The sequence below is a fragment of the Phyllostomus discolor genome, chromosome 11 (genome assembly GCF_004126475.2).
Source record: "Phyllostomus discolor isolate MPI-MPIP mPhyDis1 chromosome 11, mPhyDis1.pri.v3, whole genome shotgun sequence".
Lineage (NCBI taxonomy): Eukaryota > Metazoa > Chordata > Mammalia > Chiroptera > Phyllostomidae > Phyllostomus > Phyllostomus discolor.
The window spans coordinates 79,525,205-79,542,646 of record NC_040913.2 but is presented as its reverse complement, the minus strand read 5'-3'; positions in this window follow the sequence as shown (position 1 = coordinate 79,542,646).

The window sequence follows — 17,442 nt, the reverse complement described above, 5'->3', positions numbered from 1 at the left end:
AACATACAATTTAGCTCAGTGTCTGGAAAGAGACCTATGCAAGCGAGAGTTGCTGACTTGTTACTGCCACCGTAAATTCGACTGGGCCTTATTTATGCGTTCAAAACAATCAGAACAGGGACCATAGTATACATACCCTTCTGTAGACTCTTCTGCTCAAATATACATCTTGGGGACCCTCCCCTGTCAATACATATGATTCTAGCTCCTCTTCTAAAATTATTCTGTGGTTGTCCCAATATTCATTATACCCTCACTGAATGATATTTAAGTCTTATTTCCACATTTGGATCTTCTCACCGGGGGGTGCTTTATGTAACAACAGAGCCTGGAATGTGGTAAGTCCTAAGTAAACATGTGTAAGATCAGGTCTCCTGTTCTGAGTTGTCGAGTCTTCAGGTTTGACGGATTTAAAAGATGATGATCTGTACTTCGGAGCTGCCCCTGGACAGAGTGCTAAGAGAGAGGAGAAACCCCACAGTCTGCTGCTCCTGGAAGCCCATCCTTCCCCAGCCTGGACCTTAGTGAGAGGACGGCAACCTCGCCAAACAGGTGTGGCCGCAGCAGAAGGCCGAGTTCCAGGAATATGCTCTCGTTGTCCATGCGCTTTTGGCTTTAGCAGGAACGTTGCCTGAACATCCTTTCCGCTGACCAATGATAGCCAAGTCCCAACATTAAAATTTGCAAAATAGTGGCAATCTGAGGGTTTCGAGTACCTGTAGCTGTTGTGAACCTGAAAAATAAAGAACATTAGAAATGAACAAAAATCTCACAAATCAAGGAGTGTGGGATTCTAGAAATAAATTTCTCTTTATATTCTCATGTGATAAAAAGAACCGTGAATATATCCACTTAAGCTGGACCACGAGGCATGACAATTCTTTTGTAATTAGAGATGTTCTCCAGACATAATCAGCTGACTGAAAGGACCAGCAAAAAAAGAAAAAGTTTCAATACCTATCGTCCCAGAATTGTGAATAGAGTTTTGGTGTTTTTAGTGAGAAAATGTACATGCTCATTTCTAAAATAAACCTCTACAGCTGAGAAAAGGACATTCAGCTTGCCTAAAGCCACCTAGTTCAGTAGTGAGTGCTATGCCCCTTGGTCTTGACTGCTCCCGGACAACTGGACACAGGTTCTGAGTCTACCAAGAATCTACCAGGCTCTGAACCATAAAGAAACATGGTCCTCAGCAGCATCTGGGGGATCATACTCCCCAGTCTGAAGAACACAGGTGAACCTCTCCTTTCTGCTAACAGAGAGGGTAGATGGCAAGAAATGACCTCTTTGACCTTTGTTGGAATTCATACTGCCTTTTCTAAAAATACATCCTATTCTAGGGAGAGCCCTTTCAGGTTTACTTGCTCGTATTCTATTAACAGTTACACACGCTGTGTAAATATATTATTGCTATTCAGCCCGTGTGACTGATGAAATATTGACAGCTTGTGATTTATATGTGCGGAGTAACACAGCTGGAAGACTATTTGGCTGTAATTACTTAGGGTTTTATTACCCTTTCTGCGAAGGGAAAGTGTGAAAATGTGAATGCACCAGTTTTTCCCAATTACTGGCAGTAGTTTCTGTAAATATCTAATCCCTTCCTGCATTTTTATTAGTCAAATTGAAAGGGAAATGATCAGATTCTTTTATAGATTTTTTTTGTGGCACAAATACAGATATTCTACATTACAACACTTCTAATTCTGTATATATAACAGAAAATGTGGCTAAACCCATAATAACATATCTGCAAAAGTTCAAATGAGAATTTAATTTATGGTATAATAATTTCCCATGATAGAAATAATCAAAATCATGAGACTTAAGTACAAGCAAGAGATGTGAGTGAAGACCATGTCTTGCTGGCTCACACCACCTTCACCCCAGGAGGTCACCCACATTCCAGCCCAGCTCCCTTCCTGCGCCATCCTGGGGTGGGCTTGTGTGGGGACGTCACACCTGCCCGTTTTTGGCTTATTTTATGGAAGGCAAAAGCTTCTAGGAGCCCCTGTGCCTGCACATAAAAACGCTCCAGAGCACGATCTCGGCCTGCCTCCTGCACCACTGGGGAGCCTGCTGTGTGATGCCTCCGCCTCCCGCACCGGGGTGCAGCACCTGTCACTAGCCTGGAGGAGCTCAGCCAGGGATGCCTGTACACTCAGGGCCTGGGCCTCCTCCGCATAGTGCGCTCAATCCCTGGCCTCAAACTAGTGGCGTGTTCAGGGAGGCCTGGTCCTTACCAAGGGCCCCCCCACTAAACCACAGAACTCCCCGGATGAAAAGGGCCCTCCAGGTGATATGCCACCAGGGCATCAGGCTGAAGTTGGTCTCAGGCCAAACGTCTCCTGGGAGCCAAGCACATGGCTGGGACCAAGGGTTGGGTGGCCATGGGGCGCTTGTGAGGATGCTCTTCTCACTGCTTGCAACTTCTGGGCTCATAATTTTGATGACCACTTCGGTGATTGGATAAATGAGGGTTGGTATCAGGAACTTTTTCTTGAATAGGTACCAGTATCTCAAGCCCAGCTCACGTGACAGCCACACGCAGATGACCACTTGGGGTATATCGACGGACACCTTGAGGCTCGGTTTGGGTGTGCATGTGAGTGGGGTCCTGCAGGTCAGGGAGAGGGAGACACCAACTGTCCTTGGTGGAGGGGGAAGTCCAAGGCAAAGATCTTGGTCTTGAGGTTCCTAGGTGAAGCAGTGCACACTGTTTGGAGTCGCCCTAGATTAGGAAGCGAATCCATTTAGAACTTGTATGGAGGTGGGCGTGAGACGAGAGCTCTCTTGTTGTTGGTTATCAACTGCCCTCCATGGAGCATAAAGTCCATGGTGGAGTCCAAGGGGCAGGTCTTAGTATCAAGGTTCATAGGTAAACTAGGGTGCGCGATGCTGGGACTGCTGTGCTGTGCTGAGGTTGCCCTCCAGCTGGTAGAGAGTCCATTGAGGTCTCGTATGGTGATGGCCATGGGCCCAGGCACTCTCACTGTTGCTCAGCAGCTGCCCTCTGTGGAGCCCAAAGTCCAAGGTAGAGACCAACGGGCCGATACTGGTCTTAGGTTTCCTAGGTGAACCAGGCCACACAGTGCTATGACTGCCATCACGTAATTGCCCTCAAGTCAGTAGGGAGTGCATGACAGCATGTATGGAAGTCGGCAGGGGTCCAACGCATTCTTCTTGTAGATCAGTGGCTGCCCTCTATGAAGCAGGAAGTTCAAGGTGGAGTCCAAGGGGCAGACCTTGGCTTTAAGGTTCCTAGATGAACGAGAGCACACGAGGCTGTGGCTGCTGTTCTGAGGTTGCCTTCCAGTCAGTAGGGAGTCCACCAAGAGCTGCCATGGTGGTAGACGGGGGCACAAGGGACTCTTGCGGTTGGTCAGTGGCTGTCCTCTGAGGATCAGCAAGTCAGTCAAGGGTGAAACCTAGAGGGTAGAACTTGGTTTTGAAGTTCCTAGCAGTCACATGGTGCTGTGACTTGTTGTTGGTTCAGCAGCAAATGTTCCGTGGAGCACAACATCCGAGGTGGAGACCAAGGGGCAGGGCTTGAATTTCAGGTTCCTAGGTGAGCGAGGGCACCTGATGCTGTGACTGCTGTTCTGTGGCTGCCCTCCAGAAGGAAGGGAGTCCTACGAAACCTGGAATGGGGGTGGGCAGTGGTGCAGGGCACTCTCGATGTTGGCCGTGGTCTGCCCTCTATGCAGCACGAAGCCCAAGATGGAGTCTAAGGCAGTAGGTGTCTTCCCAAAAAGGTCTAATAATACAGTGATGTTCAAACTTGAGTGATCGAGATGGCTTTTAGAAGAAAAAATCCTGCTAGACATTCAAAGAATCAATGTAAAAACACCAATATTTCATTCTATAAAAAGACTTTCAACTGTAAACGGTCTCACTGCAGAAGCAATGGTTTGCAAGAAGGAGTGATTTTTGCAACTGGATCTTCTAGAACCCCCACTATTGCTATCATTTCCCCTAGGAGTTTAGAATTTATTCCCTATTCCCATTTAAAAAAAAAACTGCAGATGTGCTTGGCAGGACAGGTATCTGGTAACTTTGGCCACCAGGGAAGACAAAGGTCACTTCCTGGGGAAGGGATGGCATCACCAAGAACACAATGAAAATGAAAGAATACAAACGTGACTGATCTAAGAATCTGCAGTTGGAGGTGAGATGAGTTAAGCCAGCTTCCACATGCTCTGCTGCTCCGGAGTGACATCCGTGTGCTGCTCACTTAGTGGAGCTCCAGGGACCCTGGAGCTGGGAGCCACTAGGGAGAAAAGTAATCAAAAGACTCTCTCATCGAAGATGCCAGAAGGAGGACTTAAAATAAGTGTTCCATTTGACTTTATTTCCAAAAGCATTTTTTTATAAACAAAAGCAGAACACCTTTTAAGAAATAAATTATTTACACACATATTCCAAAATATATACAGGGTGGGGCAAAAGGAGGTTTACAGTTGTTTGTCTGGAAAATAATACAAGAGTACACTGATTTACATACTCACAACTGTAAATCTACCTGTGTCCCATGTTTTTATAATAATTAAATTTAAAGCATATTATTCTCTGCACGCAGTCTGCGCAAGGAGAGAATGCAGAAGAGGCCTGGAAACAACGTGGGGCGGCAGCCGAGAGCCCGGATGTGTCTGCGCGCAGGAAGTCGTTAATAACCACGTCTGGTTCATAAATGCTGGTATCGAATTTACTCCTGATGCGTAATCTCTTAATTACAGATTCAGCAGAAGAGCCAGTAACTAATTGTCAAAAATTGGAAGCAAGCAAGATCCCCTTCACTAAGTGAATGGATAAACCGACAACAGAACATCCATACAATGGGATATTATTCGGTGATTTAAAAAAAAAAAAAGACCTACCAAGCCATGAAAAGACACGGAGGAACCTTAAATGCGTAAGTGAAAGCAGCCAATCTGAAAAGGCTGTGTACTGTAGGATTCCAACTATGTGACACTCAGGAAAAGGCAAAACCGCTGACAGGAACAGGGTCTGTGGTTGCCAAGGCTGGGGGAGGAGTGAAGGCGCGAGGGAAGAATTCCTGGAGCGCAAGGGATTTTTAGCGCAGTGGAACGATTCTGTGTGATACTGCACTGATCGATACATGACATGCATTTGTCCAAACCCATAGAACGGTACAGTACAAACAGTAAACCCTAAGAAAAACCATGGGCTCAGTTAAAAATATTGTACCTGGGTTGGCTGGTCATTTGTAACGAATGAACCACACTGAAGCAAAATGTTAATTGAGAAACTGTGGAGAGGGGAGAAGGGGCACATGGGAATTCTCTGTATTTTCTGCTCAATTTTTCGGTAAAACTAAATCTGCTCCTTAAAAAGTCTATTAATTTTTTAAAGTAACTTAATGCCTTTTTAAAATATTTATATGTCATAAAAGGCCAGTAATAACATGATGCGATTACAAACCAGCATTTCAAAACCAAGTCTGGACTGGGATGCTCTAGGCCATGTTTTCACAAGGTAAGGCGCTGTTCTTCGTTATCTGGTTTGCACAGCCGTCCGGGACCCCTTTCAGGTCCTCCCTCGGGCGGAGCTGGCGCGGAGCAGGCGCGGACTTGGCGAGCGCTCCCCTCGCACGCCCTCCACCGACCGCCAGGATCCCTCTGGTTCCCACCGGGATGCAGGGCACCGCCGGCAGCTCCGGCGTCCTAGCGCGTGCCTCTAACACCAAGGTTTTCTCCGGGGGACACCCCGCCCCACCCGCGCACGCCACAGCTCCGGCTGCACATCCCGACCCAGCCCCACGTATCACCAGCACCCTGTGCCCTATGTTGGGTCACGAGGATGACAAAGACACTGAGGGACAAGGTCGGCTGTGAGCCCTTCTCAGCGAACCGCAACTCTGCCTACTGGGTCCGGAGCCCGAGGCCTGGAGCACCGAGAGCGCTCTGGGCGGCGCGGGGCGGGGCTGGTTTGCTTTTCCCGCTGCCCAGGCCCGGCTAAAGAGCCCAAACCCGCAGTACAACAGAGGCACGGACACACACCCCGCTGTGGGCATTCAGTCTGTCACTCGTGAGCCTGAGCAGTGGTGCTTACAGCCTAAAAATAAACCCCTGCTTCCCTTGGGGGCACTGGGATTTATTCTATTTGAATTGCACAGATTGTTTTCATTCCTTGGTGTCTCAAGTATTGAAGGCTGAAATCTGCTTCTCAGCTCTTCGCTTGTATTTGTTTTAGCGATGGACTCAACCCTGCAACAAGGGCTGCTCCTATGGCAACTGCGACTAAACAAGATCCGGCTTCCACCAGGGTGGGAAAGGAAAGCTCCCAAGAAAGCCAGGCGCCAAGGCCCGGCCCGGGGTGTGGATCTCCCTTTTGGGGCCTGGCTGGGAAGGGAGAGCCTGATTAGCAGGCCTTGCAGAAAAGCCAGTAGGACAACCACGGTTTCGTGGTAAATTCTGCATTGTGCTAACGCAGCCGAAATTTTTCTAAAGCATGTCTTATCTTTTGTGTTAAAAGGAAATATTGAAACACTATGTTAAGGCTTATTTCAAACAGTCGCATGAAGGGAAAGTACTCCACCTTAGTTCATATTCATATAGTTGCATACATTATCCTTGGTGTTACCGGTATATATTATATAATATATATTATTCAAAAGTTCAGAAATACCAGAAGTAAAACCAGTGAATCACTGAAGTAGTAATTAGTAAAAGCTTATTCTGCACACACCAGAGAGTGCAAAGCAGGAGCACTCAGCGACCAACCCAAACCGGGGAATGAGACGCAGGGGTACATGGTTATGAAGCAGCTCACACGTAGAGAGAAAGCAGTGTTTATTCTTCACAGTGATGTGTTATGAAACTAGAATTTGCAGAGGTTACCTCATATTAACCCTGTGAAACAGTTCAAGTTTTGCATGTGATTTCCAGAGGGGTAAGCAAGAAATGACCCAGATTAAGTTAGTATTGCAAAATAAGCTAAATTAAGCTTTGCTTGTGTGACCGAACTGGTTTTGTCTGCTCTGGGAATTTTCAAGGCTGGTCTTCGTTGGATATTATGTTTGATATTATGTGTATATATACACACACAAAGCATATAATATATAGTGCATATGTAATTATATATAATATGTTGTATATGATATAATTATATAACAGTCCATTTACTTTGAATCTTTGTACTTCCAAGCTGATACTATTTGGAAAAGCCTTGCACACGTTGCACCTTTGAAGTTTATCTTTTGTTCTTACATAAATATGGAGTTGAGATTCAACATTCCTCTGGATCTGGCCTAAAAAGTAAGGCTTCATTGTCTTCTAAAGGAAGAGTTTTCAACTCAGTTAGGCCCCAGTACTTACTTTTCATAACAAATATTTTTAGCACCTCCTTAACTATTCTAAAATGCATTTCATAGGTAATATTATTCGCCTATAACATACTTCATTAAAAATCAATACAATGCTCTCACTAAAATATAAAGGAGAAATAAGAATAATAATACTATAGTACAGGGGCATGATAGAAAAAAATAATGAAGTAGACATATGCTTGGCCTTATTTGTAGCATCACATATGAAATGAGAACTACAAATAAAGGCTAATACAGGTATTTCATATTGGTGAGTAAAATGCCCCAAATCAGTGATAAGATTTTATGAAATGGCAAACAAGCGAAACAAAGGATCATCTTCACTCTTTTTACTTTGTCGTTGCAGTCATAGACTTCAGTATACATTAAAACTGCACAAAAGATACTTTGTGTTTATGTGTAAAAGGGAGTTGGGTCTAGGCTCAGATAATCATAAATAGGGTGTTTGACCTGTTTGATTTTCTTACACAAATATCTGATGGGATATTCAAAAGTTTCATGCCAATGGCTTACCAAATATTTCACGCAACCAAATATGGTGAAAGGTAATTCTCTTTCCTACACAGATTTCCAAAACATTCCCTGGGGGTGATTCCAAAACAGCCTACCTTTTGAAACCACTCTTCTACAAAGATAAGACTCTGGCTCTGACAGGAACAAGGTGTTAATGTATTTTAGTCATTGACTTGAGATCTGAAGCAAAGAGCAAAATGCAAAGTTGCTAAAAACCAAACTGTCTTAAAGGGTGATGAGTTGATCACAGTGAAAGGCATCTCTTTCTAGTGCTTGCCACTTTCAGGAGAGGACTGAAACGACTAGTTTATGTACAAGCAAAAAGAGCTATTTCTCCAAAAGCTTTTCGGAGCATTTTTTAGTGCAGCTGGCCCCAAGGCCAGCTGACGCCCTGGGAGCCCAGCCGTGGGGAATGACAGCACAGCAAAGACTTGACCAGGGTTGAACTAAATGAAATGGCAGGAATTAGAGGCCGTGTTCTTAGCTTCTGCATCTCCAAACAGCTGCCTTCTGCAGAAACCATGTCGGGTCGGGCTGGCTCAAAGACAGCATCTCTTCAGGGGGGCTAAGTGTCCTTTGCTCGTCTGGAAACAACATAAATCACAGGAGATTCTACATGCCATATGCCAAATAGTGAAGTGGAGATCTGCAGGGGTGTAAGACTGGATTAAGAGGGAAGAGGGAAGGCAATGAATCTTAATCCTGTATGCACACTGGGACCTCTTGGGAGGCCTTTAAAACATATTGATGCCAGGATCCATCCTTATGGTATCCTTCCCGCCCCCCCCCCCCGCCCCGCTGGTAAATGTTAGCTAATTCTGTTAGTTTTATATTCTTATTTTTGTATACTGTCTGTCCCCAGTGGGATTATATTGGAGAATTTTCTGTACATCTCAGTATTTTTCTCCTGAATTCAGGGCTCAGGATTTTATGTCACATCTTCTTTGGAAACAGAAAGCCAGTGACTCTACATTTGTTTCATCCTCCATTACCCGCTCCACTTAACCTCCCACTCACTGAAGCTAAGGGCTGACGGCAGTCCCACCCCCTTCTCCAGTTCACATTCCCTTAGCCATGAATTTACCTTGACATTTTCAAGGCAATGACAGTCCCCTACCCCTTTTCCATTTTAATCCATTGCTGAGCTTGTTAGCTTAACTTGTTCTATTTTGACATCAGCTCATGGCATTCTGACTGCATTGGCTGGCAGGAAGGCCTGAGCCTCCATTTTACAAACGCGTGGGATTATTCTAACCTGCAGCGAGAGCAGAGAGCACAAATTGGGCAACTGGATAAGAAAGAGTGAGCATTTGTCTCTTTTGCCAGTCCAGAGCTTTCACAAAGTAATTAAACACATACAGACGCTTCCACAAAGGAGGTTTGGACCACAACGTTGTATTCATCCTGAAATATTAATTAGCATTTTGTCCTTGGGCTGGTTAATTTATCTCTTGAAGACCCAATGGCATCTGTTGAATGAGGTTAGTTTATAGCACTTGCACTGCACAGGTATGAGGTTTAAATGAGATAATATTGCAAATCACTTATTGTGTGCTTGAGAGAAATTGCTCACCAAATAACTGCTATTGCATCTTCATCATCATATTAAGGGGAATAAAAAATTGGACTTAAGATTCATAGCAAATTTGCCTTCATAAAGAAGTACACATTCTAAAATGCAAACCAAAAAAAATCTCTAAAAACCATTTCATATTCTTAGAGGGTTTTTCCTTTGAACATGAACGGGGGAGCAAATTAATTGATTTTCAATATTCAGTTATAAATTTGTTTCCATTCTTTTTTGTCATTCTCATCCTTAAACATCTATCCTGTTAATCCTCCACAAATCCCATATTAAGCTTTATTTATTTTCTCTCAGAATATGTCATACCTATAATTTCTTTCCCGTTATGCTCTATAAATACTAAATGCAGACTTGTGTGTGTGGCCAGCACTTTTCTGCCCCTAAGGGCCCCACAGAATGGACTAGGACCTTCATCTATAATGCATAGTCCACAGGGTTGGCATGAGGGGTAAGACGAGCTGTGCTATTAAGGTTGAAAAGACAGGTTGAGAAAATGATATTGAAAATAAAAAGAAAAATACATTAAAAAAAAAAAGAACACACTGGGACAGCCAGATTCCTAATCACTGCAGTTCTTTTCCAGGGAAGGGGAGGGGAGGGGAGGGGTGAGTTCATTCATTTCACCATCTCTGTGCAGGTGAGAAGTGAGATCTGAGAATTCCTGCATGGCTTGATGTGCACACCTCGTCTCAAAGGAACGTAGGTGAAAAGGCAGATGAACTCCTTTTCAATGCTGTGACCCCCTGTGAAAATGGTGCATTGAAAGTCATCATTAGTCATCATTAATCAGCTCCTCCCACGTCCTGCGGGTAGGGTGGGAAAAGGGTGGATTAGGAGGCCCAACCTGTTCCCATAACAGTCCCTGCCTCCGGAATAGAGAGAGGAGCAGAAGTCCTTTTGTCACTGGAAGGACGTGACGATAAAGGGAGAGGAACTGTTAAATTCCTCCTGTCACCAATAAAATATTCAGAGATTGTGTAATTTGTGATTGCACTGCTGATTTCTAATAACTGCATGGATATTTCCAATTGTAGGTGGCCTATACCTCCACCTGCTCAATTTTTAGTGACAAATACTGGGTTTCCATCTTATCTTCACACAGTAGAGAAGGTCCAGTCAGAGGCTGCAGTAAAGTGTATCCAACAGTTTGGTTCGGTCTGGGTAGGTGCTATCGCAGCTGGTGATGATTATGGAAAATATGGAGTAAAAATTTTTAAGGAAAAAATAGAGAGTGCCAACCTCCATAACGCATTCTGTGAAACCACCCCAAAGTCCATTCCAATGGGAAAATGCAAAAAGCTATCGATGTTATAAAGAAATCCACTGCCAGAGGCATTGCACTTCATGCACCTGATATTGAACTCGGTCCTTTGGGGTTGGAAATGGTTTACCAAGACATAGCTGACAGGACAGGAATAACGAGTGAAGCCTGGATCGCCTAAGCCCTCATTGCAAAGCCTGAATATTTCCCATGCTGGCAGAAGCATTGGGTTTGCAATACCAAGAGCTGATACACCAGGATTAAAAGAATTTCTTTATGATGTACCTCCTGGCAAGGATTCAAATGATGTTCTGAGCATTGAATTCTGGCAAACTGCTTTCAGCTGTACTTGGCCCAACAGTGGTATCCTATACAGCATTGACCATAGAGTTAATATGAGGGGTCATGAGGACAGCTTATATGTCTGAAAAATTTTGTACTGGAGAGGAGAAGTTGGAAAATCTTAAAAATGCCCTTCTGGATGTGTCTCAGCTAAGAACTACAACGTCAAACAAGCTGTGTATTCTATGGCTTACACCTTGGATCGTCTAAGTTGATGTGAAGAAGGACATGAGCTGTAAATTCCAAGAAACTCTTGACTTTGAGCCATGCGAGGTAAATTGTTTCTTTGTTTTACTTCATGATGTTTGACATTAAAGTAATTTATATTAATAAAACCTTTGATTTGCTTTTGTATTTTATCACATGCTTACCTAAAAAGAATGGCTTTTTTGTGTGAACTAAATGAGCATTTTTAAGTTTCATTTGTTAACAGTTATTATTAGGTTTCTTGTAAAGACACAAAACCCTCTAAAATGGTAACTTAAGCAGCACAGGTTTTTGTTTTTTCTTTCACATAAATTAGGTTCTGATGTTAGCATTCTAGGACTGAAAGAGTAGCTTACAATCCATGTTCTTTCTACTTTTTTATTTCACTGTCTTCAATATATGGGTTCACCTCATAATCTCAAACTCATAATCTTCAACCACCATGTCTATAGTTCAACCTCAGGAAGGAGAAAGGGCAAAGATGTGTACATGTCTTCATTTAAGGACATTTCCTGAAATTACATACATTCTCCTTACATCCCATTATCCAAAATTAAATTATATGGCCATATCTAGCTGCAAGGGAAGCTGGAATATGTAGTCTTTTCAAAATGTGAGGGGTCATACAAGAGCATGAAGGCCAGCAGGTAAAAGCTATTGGGTGTCATTTTGGAGATGTGGTTCTCATATCTCCTGTTTTAGGTCTAATGTCCCAGTGAGTCATGTTGGGACACAGTAGCCTGAATGATCTCAACAAGATGTTCACCTAAGCAGTGTGTTCCTTTGCTTACATCCTTCAGTATTTCCCCTCTTAGAAAGCACGAGCATCCCTGGCCTGGCACTATCAGCCCACGATGATCTAGGTGCTCTCAGCAGCTCTGATTTCATTGCTGCTTCTGTGACCCTCTGGACTTCATTCTCCAACAACTCTAAGGGAGTGTCAATGAATTAGATAGAGTTGACAGTAGCTAGAACTACTGCTTCTTTATTTGTATTTTTATTTTCAAATTGATCCTATATTGCATTTAATGTTGTCTTTTTTGTTTCCTCCAATCTGTGGCAGTTCTTCTTCTTTCCTTGTTTTTCATGACCTTGATACTTTTTTTTTTAAAGATTTTATTTATTTACCTTCAGAGAAAGTGGAAGAGAGGGAGAAAAGGGAGAGAGACGTCAATGTGTGGTTGCCTCATGTGCATCCCGACCAGGGACCTGGCCCCGTAACCCAGGCAAGTGCATAATGTCTTCTTCCATGTTATGAGAGAAGGCCTCAAACTTACTTTTTCAAATGCTATCAATACAACTTTCTGCAGTAATGGAAATGTTCTATATCTGAGTTGTTTAATACCTTAGCCACTAGCCACACACATCACTTTTGAGCATTTGAAATGCAATTACCATATTTTTTGGACTATAAGACACACCCCCACCCCAAATTTGGAAGGAATAATGGTTGTTAATGCTGCTGTTGAGTTCTGTTTACACTAACACTGGTGAAATATATTATTTATGTTATTAAATATTTTATCACATTTTTCCTTCAACACTTTTTTTCCTATTTTCCTCCTCTAAAACCTAGGTGCATCTTATGGTATGAAAAGTACAGTAGTACAAACGAGTAGTTAAATATTTTATTAATTTTAAAAAATATTTTATTTATTTATCTTTTTAGAGAGAGGAGAAGGGAGGAAGTAAGAGAGGGAGAGAAACATTAATGTGTGGTTGCCTCTTTCCCACCCTCTACTGGGGACCCAGCCCAAAACCCAGGCATATGCCCTGACTGGGAATCAAACTGATGACCCCTCGGTTCCTAGGGGGACACTCAATCCACTGAGCCACACCAGCCAGGGCCAAATATTTTATTAATTTTAAGTAATTTAAATTTAAGTATAGTGGCTAGCATTTGGTTTCTGCTACCAGGTTTTTAATTTCCAAGCGTTCTTTCTAGTTCTGTTTTCCCTGTATCTTCCATTTCTATAGCCTTGGTTCTTTTTTTAAAATATATTTTATTAATTATGCTATTGCAGTTGTCCCATTCCCCCCCTTTATTCCCCTCTACCCTGCACATCCCCTCCCATCCACATCCCCCCCAATTTAGTTCATGTTCATGGGTCATATATATAAGTTCTTTCGCTTCTACATTTCCCATACTATTCTTATCCTCCCCCATATATTTTCTACCTACCATTTATGCTACTTATTCTCTGTACCTTTTCCCCCCTCTCCCCCTCCCACTCCCCTGCTAATAACTCTCCATGTGATCTCCATTTCTGTGATTCTGTTCCTGTTCTAGTTGTTTGCTTAGTTTTTTGTTTGTTTGTTTGTTGGTTTGTTTTATGTGTGGTTGTTAATAACTGTGAGTTTGTGGTCATCTTACTGTTCATATTTTTTATTTTCTTTTTCTTAGATAAATCCCTTTAACATTTCATATAATAAGGGCTTGGGGATGATGAACTCCTTTAACTTGGCCTTATCTGAGAAGCACTTTATCCGCCCTTCCATTCTAAATGAAAGCTTTGCTGGATAGAGTAATCTTGGATGTAGGAGCTTGCCTTTCATGACTTGGAATACTTCTTTCCAGCCCTGTCTTGCCTGCAAGGTCTCTTTTGAGAAATCAGCTGACAGTCTTATAGGAACTCCTTTGTAGGTAACTGTCTCCTTTTCTCTTGCTGCTTTTAAGATTCTCTCTTTATCTTTAATCTTGGGTAACTTAATGATGATGTGCCTTGGTGTGTTCCTCCTTGAATTCAACTTCTTTGGGACTCTCTGAGCTTCCTGGACTTCCTGGAAGTCTATTTCCTTTGCCAGACTGGGAAAGTTCTCCTTCATTATTTGTTTAAATAAGTTTTCAATTTGTTCCTTCTGTTTTTCTCCTCCTATGATTTGGATGTTGGAATGTTTAAAGATGTCCTGGAGGTTCCTAAGCCCCTCCTCATTTTTTGAATTCTTGTTTCTTCATTCTTTTCTGGTTGAATATTTCTTTCTTCCTCCTGGTCCACACCGTTGATCTGAGCCCCAGTTTCCTTACCATCACTGTTGGTTCCCTGTACATTTTCCTTTATTTCCCTTAGCATAGCCTTCATTTTTTCATCTAATATGTGACCAAATTCAACCAATTCTGTGAGCATCCTGATTACCAGTGTTTTGAATTGTGCATCTGATAGATTGGCTATCTCTTCGTTGCTTAGTTGTATTTTTTTCTGGAGCTTTGATTTGTTCTTTCATTTGGCCATTTTGTTGTTGTTGTTGTTGTTGTTGTGGCACACTTGTTACATAAAGGGGTGGAGCCTTAGGTGTTCACCAGGGTGGGGCTACCATGTTGCTGGGTTGTGACGCTGTATGTGGGGGAGGGGTCCAGGAGGGAACAATGGTGCTTGCTCCGCTCTCCGCCAGATTTCAGTCACTTCCCCTGCTTCCCACAAGCAAATTGGGCCCTTCTGGTGCTGATTCCCGGGTGGGTGAACTTGTGTACATTCTAGGACCCTGTGGGTCTTTCCAACAAACTCTCCTGTGAGGCTGGGAGTCTCACCTGCTGCCACTTGAACCCCCACTGGTGTTCTCAGTCAGAGGTTTGAGGCTTTATTTCCCATGCTGGGGCCCTGGGCTGCATGGTCTCTCATTCTGCAGTTGTTCCTCCTGGTTTTTCTGCACGCGAATATGGGACCGCCCAGTCCGCCAGCCGCCACCTTGCTATGAGTCCTCTCTGCCCAGCTGCTCATCTCCACCCCTCCTACTGGTCTGGATGATTTTTTTTTAACTCCTTGGTTGTTGGACTTCCATACAGTTTGGCTTTGTCAGTTCTGGTTGTTTTTTTGTTTGTTTGTTTGTTTGTTTCTAAATTATTGTCCTTCTTTTGGTTGTACGAGGAGGCACAGTGTGTCTATCTACACCTCCATCTTAGCTGGAGGTAGATCAGCCTTGGTTCTTATTTAGTGGATGCAATGTTTCCTTTTATTTCTCTGAGGATATGATTCTAGTTATTGGTTTTAAGTCTTGAGTAATTTCTGTTTCATCTAAGATGCTCCTTCTGTTTGCTCTTGTTTTGGTCTTTCTCTTCTATATAACAGGCTTTCTTCAGATATCTGGTAATCTTTAGTGGTCTGGTCGAAATTAAGAGTAGGCAATTTAAAAACTGGTTAGAAACTCTAAATTTGTGAGTTTCACTATGAGTTGATGTTGGTGGAGAGGCTGGTGGGGGAAAAAAAGGGTGTCAGTATCTTGAAACATTTTCTTTTGGGATGGCCAGATTCCCCCAGGAAAGAATCTTCAATATCCCACTTAAAAAGTAATGATACAGCTGCTATACTGTGGGAACCCAGTTGGAGAAGAGGTTGGGGCTGGAGGGTGACCTCTTCTACCCCCTCAATGACAGTAAATATCTAGACTTCTGCTGGGGTGAGGGAGGTTCTATAGCTCCAGTTTCTTTTTAAACAGCTCTCCCCAGTCCTCCTTCTGTGAGCTCCTCTCTCCCTTTCACCAGCACTCCTAGACTTTCGGTCCTACTTTAAAGATCCCAGGAACTGTGTCCTCTGAAGATGTCGCTGTGTAAACCTGGTTGGTTCTAGCTTTCCCACTGACAGCTTGAGATTTTGTTTTCTCAGGTCTTTTAAATCACTCACCACTGATCCATTGGTATTTTCGCTTTCAAAATGTTGTGGTTGTTGTCTCTTTTATTCTCCTAATCTTTGTGGGTTTAGGTTTTGAAAGAAAACACTTCCTATCTTTATATTTGTTCAAGAGGGGGGAAAATTAAATGCATATATTCAATCCACCACTTTAACCTGGAAGTTCAAAAGTGTCTCCTCATCCTGTAGTGTCCAGTTCTTCCTCGAAGCATTCTTCTGACACATTTCCCTTCAGCAGAATGAATCCCGTCCTTCACATTGAAAGGTTTTCAGAGTGGTACACAACAAATTGGGCCCTAATTCCTTTGTTTTCATATGCCTCTTTCCCCAGAGAAAATATTAACCCTAAAATATCAGGACCAAGTTTTATCAATAGCACCTATCATGGTTAACAGTAAGCACTCGATAAATGGTATATTCAGAAATGTATAATTATGTTCCAAAAAGAGTAGTGATCATCCTTTTCAAACATTTAATACTTGTTCAGATACAATTTTTTACAAAGTGAAAAATTTTAATTCCTCTTTTTTTGCTGCCTCCCCAAACTAAAATTGAAAACCTGCTAGCACCGTCACAATTTAGAAGCCTATTCCTGTATCAGCTAGAGCAATTTTTGGATTTATCGCCGTCTGGTGGCATTTGAAGGAACTAGCCTGTGGGTGGTCACTAAAGAGGGGCTGGCTGCTGCTATTGCTACTAAAATCTCAGTGGAACATATGTCCCTATCTTAAAACACTTCCCGATGGAATATGCATGACTTTTGTAGTCAGAGAAAAGCTATAATTTTAAAATAATTTGATGAATTTCTGATACATTATAAAGGCATTAGGAAGCTGAACAAAAGTATAAATATACATTATATGTGTTTATGAAGTACAATCTGTTTATAATATTTACTTTGGTTTTATTTCTTAATCTGACTTAATTGAATTGCTATAACCTTCAAATGAATTGTTTCTAATTCAAATATTTATGAATATCTGAAGTTCTTTATAATAAAAATCTATTGTGTTTTATGTACCAAAAACCCAAATCGTTTCTTCTGCTTACTTTCAAAATAAGTCTAAAATATTTAATATGCACATTTAATCACGGTTGTTTAAAAAGCACATAGAAAATGTTCAAAATAAACTTTCTCGGATTATTTATTTAACAAAAAGTTCCAAATTCGTGCACACGCCCCTGTCACTGGACTGTCATGCAGGGCTGCGCTTGTCAGCAAGGCCACACGTCCGACCCTGTGGACAGAGCAGAGGGCCGTTTGCTCGGTGTTGGAGATGCGCTAGGGAATGATCTGTGTACCAGAGCACACAAATGTTGCTAAGCCATTGCGTAGTTATCAGACAAGAAGAGAGCCTAGTAGAATAAGGAATTATTTAACTCACAAATGATATATACATATGCATATTTATTTGTATCTAAACTGAAATGATTGAAACTCTCAGATATTTTATGTGGCAAAGGAGTTCTCGCTAAGCAAATGCAAGAGAAATGTATATTGCCAGATGGGAGCCACAGGAGACAGACACGGGAGAGACAATGCCCTCGCCTCTGCATCCCCCAA